Below are 18222 nucleotides of genomic sequence, written 5' to 3' on the forward strand. Positions count from 1 at the left end.
TTGTGTGACGTCTGTTGTTAATTTTCAGCTCGAGCAACGTATGTTGAGTCTGAATGGGTCTGAATACGATGATCTGGTTGTGAGTTCGTTTGGGGTGACAGAATATTTCCGTGTGTTTGATTCTGATTACGAATTAGTCTGATACGCCTTGGTACGTCTGACTCCGACTTCAGATTTGTCTGACATACTTCTGTACCTCTGATTTTGATTATGAGCCCGTCTGCCATAGTCTAGTACGTTTGCCTCCGATTACGAGTTCGTTCGATATGCTTCTAGGCGTCCGGTCCTAGTTCTGAATCCGTGGATGTGAACTGTCTGGTATGAAGTGATTCTGAATCCGTGGGTGTGAAGTGTCTGGTATTAAGCAAAGACTCAGTTTGAAATCTCGCCTGAAGGAGTATTATTATACGACGACAGATTCTGTGTACCGGACATTGCGGGCCTATGACGGCAGATTATGGGCGAGGCACATAATGCATGGTATTCTGTCCATCCTGGTTCCACTAAGATGTTTCGTTATCTCAGGTGTTGGTATTGGTGAGACGGCATGAGGAAAGATATTGCTGAGTTTGTTAGTCAGTGCCCGAACTGCCAGCAAGTTAAGATCGAGCATCAGAAGCCCGGTGGATTACTACCGGAGATGGAAATCCCAGCCTGGATATAGGAGATGATTAATATGGGCTTCATTGTTGGGTTGCCGCGTACTCTACGCAGGTACGACTCTATTTGGGTTATTGTGAACAGGCTGACGAAATCAGCCCATTTCCTTCCGGTCCAGACTGCTTATTCGGCTGGGGACTATGCCAGGTTATATATCAGAGAGATAGTCAAGACTTCACGGAGTCCCTGTATCGATTACTACAGACCGAGGTGCCCAGTTACAGCTAATTTCTGGAGGTCATTTCAGGAGGGATTAGGGACTCAGGTGAGCCTCAGTACAACTTTTCATCCGCAGACCGACGGGCAGGCCGATCGCACTATTCAGACGCTCGAGGATATGTTGTGGGCCTGCGTTATTGATTTCAGGGGCAGCTGGGATGATCATTTGCCGCTTATAGAGTTTGCCTATAATAACAGTTATCACTCCAGCATTCAGATGGCCCCGTACGAGGGCCTTTATGGCAGGAGATGCAGATCTCCTATTGGCTGGTTTGACGTGGGCGAGACTAAGTTGATTGGGCCAGAGGTGATCCAGGAAGCTGTAGATAAGGTGAAGCTTATTCGGGAGCGACTATTGGCTGCTCAGAGTCGACAGAAAGCTTATGCTGATAGACGACGTCGACCGTTGGAGTTCCAGATTGGCGACTGGGTATTCCTGAAGGTGTCGCCCATGAAGGGCGTTATGAGATTGGCAAGAAGGGTAAGTTGAGTCCGCGGTACATCGGGCCATACCAGGTTGTTCGGAGGATAGGCGCAGTCGCCTACGAGCTAGACTTGCCATCCGATTTGGAGTCCGTGCACCCGGTGTTTCATGTTTCTATGCTGCGGAAGTGTATTGGTGATCCTTCCAGGATATTCCCAGTAGATGATCTTCAGGTGACGGAGCAGTTGTCTTATGACGAGCAACCTGTATCTATTCTGGATCGTCAGGTGAGGAGGTTGCGCACCAAGGAGGTGCCTTCTGTCAAAGTCCTGTGGCGCAATAATAACCGGGAAGAGATGACTTGGGAGGCGGAGGATGAGATGAAGAAGAGATACCCCCATTTATTCCCTACGCCTCTTGTAATCTAGACTTTTGTATTTGTTGTACCAAAGAACGGATGAACCATGTGTGCTATTCATATATAAAATGGTTTTCCCGTTATGTTTGTGAGTCTTCATAAGATTTATTTAACATTCGGGGACGAATGTTCTTAAGGGGGGGAGGATGTTATGTCCCGTGTTTCCGTATAACTGGAAACCGAGAAGATAATTACGACTTATGTGTTATAAGGAAATAGTTTGATTTTAGTGAGAATGACTATGTTGGTTATGGAATCTTTAATGTCAAGACATCGGGGAAGGCCGAGGATAAATTTGGAATTTCGAAAATTAGTTTCGGGAATTACAAAACGGGACGTTTAATGAATTGGGCCAAGAAAAATTAGAACACAAAATGAGGCCCAATGGTTGTGTGGTGGCCGGCCATATTTGGCTAGGCCCAAGCCTTTTTTTAATGATCATGTGCCATGCACATGATCTATGTTTGGATATATATCAAACCTTGGTCTTTGAATTATCAAGAAGTCTTGCAAAACAAAAAAAAGAATTGGAGAGCACTCCATTTGGAGCTCTCGGCCGAAAGCCATGGAAAGAAAAAAAAAAATCTTTCTAGCCTTGCTTTGATCACAAAAACCGTGTCCTTGTTGTAGTTATAGCAAGTTCAAGACGCTCTTCAACGTGATACAATTTATTTGGCGAAAGGTGCGCGTTTGCGGCAAGTCGGAAAGTCAAGAGAAGGTAAGAATTTTGACCCTCTAATGTTATGGAATTGATATGAATGTGTTAAGGATTGAGAATAGACGAGAATTTCGTGGTTTTAATGTGTGTGTGCAACCGTGGGTGTATGTATATTTGGTGTTGTGGCCGTGTGCCTAGGAGGAAGAAAGAATATGAATTTGATCTTATTTAGGTTGTTTAATGCGTCGTTGTGACCTTTAGGACGTAAATGATTGATTAAGGAATTGAATTGACGTTAGAAAGTGATTTCGGATCCTTACGGGAAAGTGTATGCCTTTTGTATATTTACGTATATCATTGTATATCTATGATGCTAAGGACTTCAAATATGATTTATAGTTGATATTAATGAATTCGGAATGAAACGACGCGAGTTAGAATGTTCGTCGTGACTCTCGGTGTTTTGAATGAAATATGGAAAATAATGAATCTCGGGAACTTTCGTATATGGTTTGGAGTATATTTGGGATGTGATTGAAATGATCTTAAATGAGTAAATGAGTATAATGAGGTGGATATAGATTTGGAGTTTTGGAAGTTTAAATGAAAAGTTGCCAACTTAGGTAATAAGGTAGGACTTTGAAGTTAGAGTGGTTTGATTATGATTTGTGTTGTTTGTTGATGTGTGGGCTGTGGTTGTTGATGTATTTTGAGCCGAGCTAAGTCTCGGGGATGTTAGATTTATAGGGGAAGTGCTGCCGAAATTTCGATAAGCAAAAATGAAGTTAATGGCATTTTTAGTCTAAGAATCTCAATTGGTAACTTTGACCATTTGCAGATTTCAGGCGAAACGGGACTGGACTTTTGGGAGAGCATACGACATCTATGAGGTATGTAAAGTTCCCTACTCCTTCATTTGGTATGTCCTAGTATCCTAGGCGAATATTGGAACTTCCGGAGCATTTCTGCTCCTCGAAACCCGATCCACAGAAAAGTTACTATTCATTCAATTCAATTGAAGCCTAAGGGCTCTATTTTGGCTAGAACGCCACCACTCGTCCGAAACCTATCGAAATGTGGTCGGGTAACCTAGAAACGATTATGTATGACCTTTGGCCTATAAATGTTCGTAAAAATATGTTCGCCACCTCACTTTGACTCGAGGTGGGCCCGCTACCCCGAGACGCCCTATTTGTCTTATTGGGCTGTCCTTTTGACTAAAGTTTGAAATAATACTTTCGCTTCTGGAACTTCCCTATACGGGATATGTTTTGAATATTACGATGCGCTAAGTTACGTTTTGAGCTATACGTACTATTTTGGGAACGTTTTGTGAAATGAAACCTTGTATCGACTAAGTATTCGATTATTTTGTACTATGGAACGATTTGTGAAACTATTATGTTTTGAAAGACTATTTTGAAGTATGATTTGCATTTGTTTGCTCACGACTCCGCTCGTGCCTTATTATGACTTCGTTCACCGGTTCCCGGGCCGGTTTTGATTCGTGCGCCTTATGACAAATTCGGCCGTATGCTGTGTTACGGTTCCCGAGGCTTCGCCATAGGGCCGGGTTCCGTTTGGAGTTATGCTGTGATATGGCTCGTGATGCGATACGCTCACCTATGATTATGTCTGTGTTCGGGGATGTACGGAGATTTGAAACCTTCTGGTGTTATGCTGTGTGTGGCGCCAGCGTCGGAGTGGCGACCATGTTGAGCTTTGCATGATTTTCGCCTGCATTATGTATATGTATATGACTTGATACGGATTTTGACACTCCGGTTTGTTCTCTACTTTGTCTTTTGATTTGCTTTCAGTTTGGTCCATATATCTGTACTCCGTGCTTTACATACTCAGTACATATTTCGTACTGACCCCCTCTCTTCGGGGGGCTGCGTTTCATGCCCGCAGGTACAGAAGCTCGTTTGGGAGATCCTCCGGTTTAGGCTACTCATTCTGCTGTGTTGAAGAGCTCCCCTTGATCTGGAGCCTAACTTTTGGTACATACCCCCTGTTGTGTGTGCATTCTGTACATTTGGCTATTTGGGTACGGCGGGGCCCTGTCTCGCCATCTGTCGTTGTTTTGAGTTCGTAGAGGCCTGTAGTCATATATGTGGGGCGAGGGTCCTATGTATGTTTGTTCGATTTTGTTTTCTGGTCTTAAAGCGGTCCGTTTGTTATGATGGCCCTAAATGACCCTTATGCTTATATTTGCACTTTTGACCGGCGATGGCTATTCCGCCGCTCAGCTTGTATTTGATGTGACACTCTGATTTGTGCGACCGCTTAAGACATATTTTGATATAACCTATGTTTGATATGATTTGGTAAAATTCTGAAATAAGTTTGGATTTGGTATCGAATATGCGATTTGGTCTGGGTACCCAGGTAGGGTGCCAGTCGCGGCCCACGGGGCTGGGTCGTGACAAAAAGGTATGATTCAACCCCTTTTTATGTGTTGTAAAGGTCTTGTTGATGTTATAGAAGGTAGAAATAAGTAGATTTGATGGAAACATGGAAGTGTGCAAAGTGGGTATGTACATATGTATGTAGCCGTGAGTGTGCATGGTTGTATAAGTAAGATGTGTTGATTTTATGTTGTATTCTAGTTGTGGTTATGATGGAATTTATATTGGAAATGAAAGTTGAACGAATTTGGTTAAAGTTGGAAATATAGGGTATGGCCGTGTGGTATATTGAAGTTGGAATGGAAATGGATTAATGTTGTTTAATATGTTAGTTGTGTTGTTGTGATCTTTGCAATGTAAATGAAGGCAAAATGGTTTAAGTTGGCATTAAAATGGAATGTAGAAGAATATGTCATCTAAGTATGATTCCATGATATTATGGAAATGAAGTTGTTAAGGTGCAATTGTGACGATTGTTGATGAAATTAGAAGATGGAAACATGTTATGAATTAGTATGTTAAAGATTAGATGTTTTGGATGAATTATGGCTTTGGTGGAAAGTTTGTATATTTTGTATATCTTGTGAATATATTGTAGAAATGATATGAAATGTTTCCGAATTATATTGTAGTGATCTTGATTAGTAATGAATATGAGCATGTTGGTATTGATTTGAAAATGTGAAGTCGGAATGAAAGCTATTGCATTATGTTGGAAAGAAGACTAGTTGTGACATATTGTGATTTGTAGTGATTGTTGTTGGGCTGTTGTTGAATTATTTTGGCCGAGTTGAATTCTCGGGGTGTCGTATTTATAGGGGAGGTGCTGCCGAAATTTCGGTAGACAAGTACTAATTCAAGATTGGATGCCAAAAGCCCTATAGTAACATTTGGTAAATATGACCATTTGTAGGTTTCGGACGAAATGGGATTTGAGGTTTGGCGAGCGTAAAAGGCAAGAAAGCTATGTAAAGCTCCACCTTTCCTTCTCTTGGCATGTCCTAGATGTATTAGGTTTGAATTTGGACCTCGGGGACTACTCTACTCTTCGGAATCCGCGTCTAAACTTGCCCTTGTTCCATTCAGTGGAATTGAACTAATTCTGTTGCAAATGGTTAGGAAAGTTGTCCAAATACCTAGAACTTGTGTAAATAAAATCCGATTACCTTAAAACCCTCATAAGCGACTCCATAAAGTTTATTACTCATAATTTGCGTCCGCCACCTCGGTTGACCTGAGGTGGGCCCACTATTTCCTAATACACTTCCATTGTGCAATTAAATTGTGTTCGAGCTATATCTAAAGGAAACGCTTGGCTGCTCATCTAATTCCTAAACGACCATTTGTTGAAATATTCCATTAAGTCCTATGATATGTTTGATATATACCACGAAGCCGGAAGTTCTGTTCTGACATAATCTGTCACGACCCAACCCCGTAGGCCGCGACTCGTGTCCGAGCAGGACACCTTACGTCCCCAATATACCCAAACCAACATATAATTTAAATACACATATATATAAAAGCCAAACGGAGTCACAAGCTATCGTACATAAGCAGATATAGCGCACGAAAGCCGATAAGGCCGTCACAAAATACATAATCCCAGAACATATACACAACCCACATAGGTGTCTACAGACCTCTACGAATAATAGCGGAATCATAAGACGGGACAGGTCCCCGTCGTACCCCTGAATGACGTACATATATACAACAGCAAAAGACTGTACCAAAATATAGGCTCCGGATAACGGGCGGATCAGCAAACCTGTCGTCTGAACCTGCGCGGCATGAAAACGCAGCCCCCGAAGAAAGGGGGTCAGTACGGAATATGTACTGAGTATGTAGAGCATGAAGTGCAGTAAACAAAATCATACCCGGAATAGAAAATACAGAAAATGAGTGCAAAGTCCAGAATATCAAAATACATACTTACAAAACATAAATAATGCTTACAGAAACATATGTCAAATCCGGCCCCAATACGGGACTCGGTGAACAGAACGTGGCGCCACCCCGTAACTGGCGCCACAACACATCATACTTCAGAGTAGGGAATAGCTCCGTAACATATCATAACATATCAGAATAGTGTACATGGCACATCATACTTCGGACCCATGTACATGTCATACCTGCCCCCTCACATCGAGGCACGGCGAACAATGCAGTAGAATACGCCTGATAACAAATCCTGGCCCGGGCTCAGTGGGGGAAACATTGAGGCATCCACGAACGGAGTAGTGAGAAACTAAATGCAATAAAAATACCATATATTCCCAGAGACTCAATGAGGCATATCGAATGACAAATCGAAATGATGAAATCGGACAAAATCATAGTAAGCATATTTCGGATGTCATAACGGGTTACGGAGGCATAATCTTTCTGAGATCGTTTCCAAGTTCCAAAACAGTTTATAGGACTTAATAGGATATTTAAAACAATTTTTATTTAATATCTAGAGGAGTAGTTAAAACATTTCATTTTATATTACTAGAAAATAAGACAACTTTCCTAACCATTTACAACAGAATTAGTTCAATTCCACTAAATGGAAAAAGGGCAAATTTAGACGCGGATTCCGAAGAGTAGAGTAGTCCCCGAGGTCCAAATTCAATCCTAATACAACTAGGACATGCCAAGAGAAGAAAAGGTGGAGCTTTACATACCTTTCTTGCCCTTTGCGCTCGCCAAACCTCAAATCCCGTTTCGTCCGAAACCTACAAATGGTCACATTTACCAAATGTTATTGGCATCCAATCTTGAATTAGTACTTGTCCACCGAAATTTCGGCAACACCTCCCCTGTAAATACAACGCCCCGAGAATTTAACTCGGCTCAAAACAACCAACAACAACCAATCTAGCAACATCAATAACCAATGCAAAACGCACTCTAGCATCAAATACTCTTTCTACATAATCCAACAATATTCACTATGTTCAATTTAATGGCTTACCTTCAAGCCAACATCAATGCCTATACACTCAAATACTAGCCCGAACTCATGCCAACAACATTCAAGAGCATTTCAAACAATTCACACAATTTTTCAAACATCCAAAATAATACTCCAACTCACCCGAAATTTCCCCAAACCCAAGAACCTCAACTATAACGCATTCATTCTTTCCAAATTCATGACTTATACCATTAATCCACACATTAACAATGCAATCCTCACAAATACAAAAATTATATAAAATTCACATTAACTTCCAAATCAACCCATAACCACCACAACACCACTTTGAGTCATTAAACTTGCATTTTTCTTCGTAGAATCCATAACGACGACAACTTAAATACTAACGACGATTTATTCATTCTCAACTACACAAAGGGGGGCCATACGGCCAACACCATACCCACACACAAAGATGATTTTCATTCTTTCCTTCACTCTACAACAATTAAAACATGCCAACTAAAGCTAATACATCACTTTGAACATCACATACACACACGGCAAAACACCTTCCACACGGCCCAACTTCAACTTGACTCTTGTCATGAATTTCTTCCATTTTAGCATACAACAACACATATAAACCATTTATAACACATAAAACAAGATTAGAACTCACCTTTCTTCTTCAACTTCTCAACTTGCCTAAAGTGGTAGATAGAGAAAACGAGCAATCTAACGCTTCTAACAACACTTCCACGTTAACAAACGCCTTTCAATTAGCAAGTTTGCTTGAAGAAATTATTTTTTTGATGGCTCAAAATTGATCTTGAATTTTCAAGGGAGGGCCGAATACCCCTTCTTTTTCTCTTCTCCTTGTTTTCTTGATCTTTCTAGAATTTGCTAGGTGTTTATGACTCATATTAGCCCCTTCAATAATTATCACATGGAAATTAATAAAATCCATGGGCTTGGGCCACTAAGTGGCCGGCCACCCCTCTCAATGTTGGGCCTCATTTTTTTCATTTCAATGATGGCCCAATGGATTAAAATTCTTATTTTTGCAATTCCCGAAACTAATTTCCATAATTCCAATTTTGCCCTTGGCCTTCCTCCGTATTTCCACACCAATATTTCTCATGAAGAACACACATATATAAATCCAAATCAACACATGACCTTGTTTCTTACAAATCATAATTATTTCGAATTTTCCGAATATGCGAAAGTACAGGGCGTAACATAATCCATCGTGACACCCGAAAAGTATGTACTATGACTATCGTCCGACGTCTTTCTAATGATCTGTTGTTTGGGTTACTCAATTGAGTATGTGTAAATGTTTTTATATTTTACCCTGCATTTGGTTTCTCACTACTCCACTCGTGGATGCCTCAATGTTTCCTTCACTGAGCCCGGGCCAGGATTTGCTATCAAGCGTATTCCACTGCATTGTTCGCCGTGCCTCGATGTGAGGGGGCAGGTATGACATGTACATGGGTCCGGAGTATGATGTGCCATGTATATCTTTGTTCCGATGTTGGTGATATGATATGATATGATATGATACGATATGGCCATCTGATATGTTATGTTATGTTACGGAGCTATTCCCTACTCTGAAGTATGATGTGTTGTGGCGCCAGTTACGGGGTGGCGCCACGTTCTGTTCACCGAGTCCCGTATTGGGGCCGGATTTGGCATATGTTCTGCATGCACTATTTATGTTTTGTAAGTATGAATTTTGATATTCTGGACTTTGCACTCATTTTCTGTACTTTCTATTTCGGTTATGATTTTGTTTACTGTACTTCATGCTTTACATACTCAGTACATATTCCGAACTGACCCCATTTCTTCTGGGGCTGCGTTTTCATGCCGCGCAGGTACAGATACCCACTTCAGAGATCCGCCCGCTTAGGATATCTGCTTTGCTGTTTTGGAGTGCTCCTTTGTCCGGAGCCATATTTTGGTATAGACTTTTCTATCACATATGTATATGTTTATTCAGGGGTATGACGGGGCCCTGTCCCGTCTTATGTTTCTGTTAGTATTGTTTGTAGAGGTCTGTAGACACATACGTGGGTTGTTTATATATGTTCTGAGAATATGTATTTTGCGACGGCCTTATCGGCTTTCGTGCGCTACATCTGCTTATGTACGATAGCTTGCGACTCCGTTTGGCTTTTATACATGCGTATCTAATTTATATGTTGGTTTGGGGTTATTGGGTACGTAAGGTGTCCTGCTCGGACACGAGTTGCGGCCTACGGGGTTGGGTTGTGACAAAAACTTTAATGCATTTTGATGCGTTAATGATGGTACAATTGCACCCACCTCCCCGCACGACCTTTCTCACATAATCTAGGGCAAGTCAGGGTCTTAACAATTTCCGGAAGGTTCTCGTAGCGGGTCCCACTCCGATCTAGAGAGGGTCATTTATTTTTCTGATTATGTAATTACCGAGTTAGCCTTTTAAATTCTCAACATTCACTTTTTATCTATATGAATAGCTACCTCAAACGGTCCTATCAATTTCGGGTTTCTTTATCCCAGTTCTTCTAGCAATCAGGGGGAAATATATAATAAAATAAAGTCTGAATCTATCAATGCATATACATTTCAGTTGAAGATCAACAATATACCTGTAACCATGTCTGGTGACGCCTCCTGGTCCTGTCGGCTGGCCAAAGCATATAAGCGGTTCGAAGGATCGCTAGAACCGGGAGCTCCGCCTCGACCTTTACCGCGACCTGCCGGTGTCGGCCGCATAGCTTCAGAAGGGGAAGATGAACCAGCAACTGATCCGGTGGGATGGTCTGAACTACCTGGACCGCCCCGAAACGGGCACTCTCTCATAACATGGCCTTGGCGGCCACAGGAAAAACAAGCATCTGTAGCAAAACGGCATTCTCCGAAATGCGGCCTACCACAACGGGAACACCGAGGCAAAGGTGGCCTCGTCTGACCGGAACCTCTGTCCACCTGCGAACCCGAGGTCCTGGAACTCTGGCCTACTCCTGTGTGCCCAGTACTATCGAATCGCCTACCCGTGAACTGTGGAGGCGTACTGCGAGCTGGCCGAAAAACATATCTGCTATGCTGCTGCTGAGGCTGCCCGCCTCGAAATTCCCCAGAATAACCGGCTGACCTAGCCCTCTTGGGCTGTCTCCTGTCACGATCCCTATCGGGCTGACACCCTCTATGTCGGTCCTCAATTCCTTGTGCGTACGCCTGCAGCCGGGCAATGTCCATCCCAGGCTGAGATGCCACCGCCATACAGCTATCCACCAAATAATGATCCAGTCCCATCACATATCGGTGCATCCTGTCAGTCATATCAGCCACGATGGTGGGCGCATATCTGGCTAGGGAGTCAAACTCTAGGCTGTAATCTCGAACACTCCTGCCCCTCTGTCTCAGTTGTAAAAATCTATCAACCCTCGCTCGCCGCATCTCGGGCGGTAGAAAATGGCCGAGAAAGGCTGCTGTAAACTCTTCCCACACAGCTGGAGGAGCATCCTCGCCTCTAGACAGCTCCCAGGACTCATACCAATTAACCGCTACATCACACAATCGATATGAAGCCAACTCAACAGACTAAGTCTCAGAAGCCCTGACTAGTCTCAGCATACGTTGCATCTGTCGAATAAAATCCTGGGGATCCTCTTCGGGTTTGGACCCGTAGAACTCTGGGGGATTACAGGTCAAGAAATCACAAACCCTCAAACTGTCACGTCTATCCACATCATCATCCCCTAGCCCGCGTCTGCGAGCCTGCCCTGCTACTAGCCTCATCAGCAACTATACAACATCTCTCATCGCCCTATCCTCCGCCCCTGGCTGAGGAGATGGAGCCTCTGGAGCTAACGGTGGAGCCGCCTCCTGATCCATAGTGGCAGCGGCTGCTGCTCTAGGCTCCTCTGATATTAGTGGCGTAGCAGAGCCCGCTGACTGGGGCATAACCTCGGGCATAGTCTGGGCACGGGCCCTGGTAACTCTCTGGGCCTGGCTAGTCTCTCCAACTGCTGCTGACTTGCCCTTCTGGGCAGCTGTCGCTTTTCTCGGAGGCATCGCTGAAGACATAACATTTTGTCAGAAAGGAGCCATCCTAATAATACAGCTCTATCGCACGATCTATGATCGAAGAAAGGGTAACATCCTAAATGCCCTATAGCTTCCTGTTTATAGATGTGGTGCACCACACACTGATAAACAAGACTCTACTAGACACGGCCTGTAGACATTCCGAGGACAAACCGCTCTGATACCACTTTTGTCACGACCCAACCCCGTGGGCCGTGACTAGTGCCCGAGCTGGACACCCATACACACTTACTTACCAAATCGACATATCAACGACTTATCCATATCCAACATATATTAATTATTACAGGTATTAAGGCGGATGTTATCTTAAGCGGTCGCATATATCAAACACATCATACAGGAGCCACCAAGGCTGGTGTAGAACATATCGTCCAAAGCGTATACATAAGTATATGTACATACAAGCCGTTAAGGCTGTCATAGCAAATAGGACCACTTAGAAGCAAATCACAGACATAACCGAACAATAACGACCCATGACCTACATATATGTCTACAGGCCTCAAACAAACACAACAAAATCATATGACGGGACAGGGCCCCGCCGTACCCCTGAATATACACATACATATATATAATGGAAGAGTCTGTACCAAAAATATGGGCTCCAGAACAGGGGAGCACTCCAAGGCAGCAGAACAGATAGCCTAAGCTGTTGAGTCACTCACACAAAAGTCTGTACCTGCGGGCATGAAACGCAGCCCCCGAAGAAGAGGGGGTCAATACGGAATATGTACTGAGTATGTAAGGCATGAAATATAATTGGAAAGATCATAACTGAAACAAAGATTCCGGGAGTCAAGTATCATAATAAAGAAACCACTGTACCTGTGTAGTACGGAACAGAATCAAACATTTTCATATCGTATACCGTACCCGGCCCATTATGGGACTCGGTGAACGAAATCATGTCATTATGTCATCATGAATACATGTATACATATACCGTACCCGGCCCTCTAATGAGGGACTCGGTGAACAAAGTCATGCATGTCAACATTATATATCATATATATACCGTACCCGGCCCTCTAGTGAGGGACTCGGTAAGTGAAGTCATATCCTCATATCAGTATGCCATCATATCATCATGCATATACATATATACATACCGTACCCGACCCTCTAGCGAGGGACTCGGTGAATCAAATCATCATATGCCCTCCTGGCCACCATAACATATCATCATCTCATCACATCATCATATGCATATACCGTACCCGGCCCTCTATTTAGGGACTCGGTGAACAATGTAGTGGAGTGCGCACGATAACATACCCGGCCTGGGACTCGGTGAATAGACATATTAAGGCGTGCACAAGCAGAGTAGTGAGAAAGTATATGCTTATAAATCAAGACTCAATAAATAAGTATACTTACCGACATCGGAGGGCTCAGAAACAAGTTTCGGGTCAATCCGACTTAGTATGAGAAAGTTATGAGTGTTTGAAGTACAGAACCTTCTACGAACATTTCAGAAGCCATTTTTGGAAAATCGAAGCAATAATCATACCAAGTACCTTTCGGATATCGTATGGATCAAATCAAATATAGCTTTTGGAATCATATATACATATCAAAATGTATCAAAGACTTAACGGAATAGTCAGACGTGCTATCATTTGAAAATCAAGACATTAGCCGTATCACTTATCTCTTGAATGCCAATCGGTAACATATCAAGTAGATCTTCGGACAACATAGATAAACATCAAAATCATATGAAACAGCTTATGGAAATCAAGGATATTAGTCATCCTAGTGGCTCTAAGAATAGGAATTTCTTTGCAATCATACATATACGTCATTTGTTCGTTCCATAAAGATCATGCAAAAAGAAAGAGAGGTAAGCCTTACATACCTTGCCCGCTTTCTATGCTAATCCGAACTTAAGTCTTTGGCTTCGCAAGATCTACAACAATATTCATATATACCAAACATTAGCCATAACACTTAAGAGTCCAATTCTAAACCAACACTTTATTTACAGAAATTTCGGCAGCATTTCCCCTGTAAATACACCATCCCCGAGAATTCAACTCGGCCAAGAATACAACAACAAATCCGAGAATTTAACTCGGCCAAAATATCAACAACAATACCAACAATTATTCTAACAATATCCACAATCGATTCAAAACGCATACTAGGATTAGCAACTTCTTTCTACAAACTTCAACGGCGTTTCACTTATATTCAATTCATATTTGCTCACACATTCAAGTACTAATCCGAAATCATTCAAACAGTGTTCAAGAACGCTTCAAACAATCCGCATAATATTCACAATAATCCAACCAATATTCCATTCCATCTGAAACCTTCCAAATTCAACAAGAACAATAACAACACATTTCTTCCTTTCAAATTCATGAATTATACTAACAATTCACACATTAACAACATTACCTTCCATAAATACAAAAAGTGACATTAAAATCACATTAGCTTCTAAAACAACTCTCCAACACTTAAAACTTCACTAGAATCATTAAACTTTCATTTCCATCATAGGTTCCATTACAACAACAACCAAAATACTTAAGAAAAATTGATTCATTCTTTTCCATACCATACCACAACCATACGACCACAACACATAATCCATATTTTCATGAATTTCACCCATTTCTACATACTACAACATACACAACCATCCATAACATATAAAAGATGATTAATTCTTACCTTTTTCCTTTAACTTCTCACTTGACTAGAATTTGTAGCTTGCAAGAATAAATGTTCTACTTGCTCCAATGACCACTTCACCTTGCTAGGGACCTTCCAATTAGTAGAAAATAATTTTTGAGATTTTTTTTTCCAAGGTTCTTGTCCAACCAAGCTTGGCCGAATGGCCTTCTACTTGGGTCTTCTCCAAGTTTCTTGATTTTTCTAAGGAAAGAAGATGAAAATTATGGCAACTTGTCATCTTTTGGGTTGTATTTATTTATATTCCATATGGGCCTTGGCCCATACTCATTTGGACGGCCACTTTGGCCCTTTTGTTTCAAGCCCACTTTTTTTTTTCCTTTTTTTTGTAGTTCATGAAAATTTATTTTCCAAATTCCAAGTTTGCCCTTAGCCTTCCTCCATATTTTCTATGAGCCATCTTACGAATTTCCCTTTTTGTCCCTAGCCTTTCTTAATATTTCCACATCAAAATTTTCATAAGCAACTTGTGTGCTAAACAAAATTAAAATATAACCTTGTCCTTAACTTTCCGCAATTATCTTGAATTATCCGAATGCACAAAAATACGGGATATAACAAGTGTAGGTTATCCTATGGGACTAGAATCCATTAATGATTTATGAAGTGTTCAAGAACACGTTTTAGACATGAAAACCCTAGTTTCGATAAAGAGGGTAGAAGGGTGGAATTAGATTAAAGTTCTAATCTGCTCATCTAAATCAATTGTAGAGTGATTGTTGAACCTTGAAAAACACATTTGATAGCATTATAGCGAGAATTGAGGTATGTCTCTTTTTCTCGAACATACTTTTCAACCTTTAAAAAAAATGATTTCTTTTGCAAGGTTTCATGTGCATGAGGGACAAGCCCTCATGGAACCTTATGCGTATGATATTATATATATGTATAGTGATTTTCCCTTATTAAAGGATGATTGAAATTAAAATATAAGGCTTTGATCTTTGAGCATGAATTACCCCATAAGGGATGCTTAAACTTGATTTCGGAAAGCTTGGATATTTTATGTGTTTTGCTCTATGAACGGATTATGTTTGGAATTTGAAACTCATTAAATGAATCAAATTTGGTTTCTAAACCCATTAATGATTTGAGGTACCCCTACTAACGGGATTATGAACATAATCCATGATGAGTGATTCGGCTTCTATGCTATGATTGTGATTTAGCTATTTTGCCATGATTTATGTTGTTTGTGTTTGGCCTAGCTACTCAGGAGGAAAGGTAGTCGCTATGAATCCTAGTGGGGTTAACCGAGCCATTCGGGAGGAAGAGTGGCTATCGAGGGTTCTTAACCTTGATATGGTGTTTGCCCAGCTATTCGGGAAGAAGAATAACCATTGAGGTTGATAACCCCGATGTGGTGCTTCTATGCTGTTTAGGGAACCTTAAATGGTGATCCCTTCGTCATATTGATTTGGGCTTGTATTGCATGTGTTATAGTTTGGTTGCCTGTGAGTGGCTTGTTGATGATATTGAATTCATGATTGAGAGGACTTAAATGTGACAAACGACATAATGAGTGGAAGTTGAATTATTTCTTTTTAAGGGAATTCCATTAATGGTTTCATTAAGTTGATGATTTATTCTTGCTCTGAATTTGAAAATGCTTTAATTGACACTGTCTTACTGATCCATATTATATTGTTGTGCTATATTAACTATTGTCCCGGAGACACTCACTGAGTACCCAGTACTTAGGCATACCATTGTTGTTTTTGATGGTGTGTTAGGTAATGTTGAGGAGCAAGTTCGTGATACGCATGTGGACTAGAAGAGCTTGCTAGTTTCTAGACTTTTGGTGAGCCCACACTCTTGTTCGTGGGACACTCTTATCTTAGTTATTACTTTTAGTTTTCGGGCTGCGTCCTGAAGTTAGACTATTCGTTATTTATCATCTTAGAAGCTCCATAGATAGACATTGATACTGTGGGTAGTTGTTGAAGTCGTTGTTCGACCCCCATGGGTATTGCTACGTTTTGACAATCTATTTATTACAGACTTCCGTTGATTTGATTTCTTAAATTATGAGCATGAGATTATTTAGTTATTTTATAGCGTCTTTTAATTAATTAATGAAATATTATTAAAAAGGGACTTGATGGTTATCGATTATTATTAAAAAGGGACTTGATGGTTATCGATTTATAAGGTGCTTCCGGTGTTGTTCATCGCACCAGATGCCTGTTAAGTCCAGGATCGGGTTTAAGGCGTGACGGGAGCTTTCGGGTACTCATTGAGGGGGTAGTTCCTAATTGAGGGGAATCACGTTGACATTAACGTCCAAAATCTTTTCCGAGAGGAAGAGGAATCAGAGGACTAGAGAGTATAGGTTCAAAAATACCAAACGAGGGTCATAGACAACAAGCGTATACGCCCGTATCGTACCCTTGTTCCTCGACATGAACTATTCCATGTGTCTCTTTCCCTATATGCGTTTCCAAGAACAAAGTGTTGTGAGTCATCTATTTGTATCCAGTTGTTCCATTCCTAAGCTCGAGTTACCAGATTACCGACATGGGGGTTATGATACGTATGTAAGATGAATTATGTCAATAGCTTGAGATGTTCGATGGATTATAGTTCCTAGTTAAGACAAATCCTATAAATAGATTAGATTATGACTTACTGTTATGAGGTTAGAATATCCTACTTAAGATGAATTATATTAATAACTTCCAAAGTATCGTTAAGGGAATTTAGGTTGATACTTAAGATGAAACATATTGATAGTTATGAATTATTGTTAATGGATTATAGCTGATTTTCAAGGTATCAGTAATGGGTCATAGAGGGTTACTTAAGGTGAATATTACGTATATCCTTCAACTGATTATTAATGGGTTATAGGTCCCCATTTATGAGGGATTATATTGATGGCGTAAGAATCACTGTTAGTGGGTTGTAGCGCCTTACTTGAGATGAATAATATTGCGTTCTGACGATTGTTGGCAGCTACAGATCCTTATCTATATTGATAAGTTCTAGAATCACAGTCAATGGGTTATAGTGCTTTACTTAAGGTGAATCATATTGAATTAGCCGTTCCAAGTCTTCCATGGGAATGAGATCATTCAGGTTATATTGCGAAACGTCATAGGTTTGTATAAAGAATTGTCCTATCCCTATCATCATTGGGGTTTATGATGTGTTATGTCTCGATAAGTCATATCTTGTTATAGGCATATTGTTCTTATATTGAAGATTCCTTCCAAAGCTACCGTACTTCATTGGCTATCAAGTCTATATAAATGGTTTAGCTTCGGTCGTCATTAAATTCGTATGTTTCCAAAAAGGGTGAAACCAATGCCTGGGTTGAGTCGTTCAGCCGTATGTGTGTTTAAGTGAATCCTTCCAACAATAGCATGACGATTATACCCCGTCTTCCTACGTTTACTAGTTACAGAGGATATTTTCAAGAGCGTAATAAGAGAACTAGTGTACAAATTCCGAAGGTCTTGAGTTAAGGATAATAAGGGATGTAAATATGTAGTAACAGGATCATATTCGTCTCCTTGGACATAAGCCTCCATCATATGCCATCCTTTCTAAAATGAGAACTCAATAGAACGTGAAGTACTTGATTTTCATTTGTTCCTTACTTGAAAAATTATTCATATGGTATGAGCCTTAGCGTGGCCTTATAAGGTTCTTTGTATCTATCCTAAGCCTTCTTTCCTTTTTAATCAGTCCCAAAAG

The sequence above is a fragment of the Lycium barbarum genome, chromosome 9 (genome assembly GCF_019175385.1).
Source record: "Lycium barbarum isolate Lr01 chromosome 9, ASM1917538v2, whole genome shotgun sequence".
NCBI lineage: Eukaryota > Viridiplantae > Streptophyta > Magnoliopsida > Solanales > Solanaceae > Lycium > Lycium barbarum.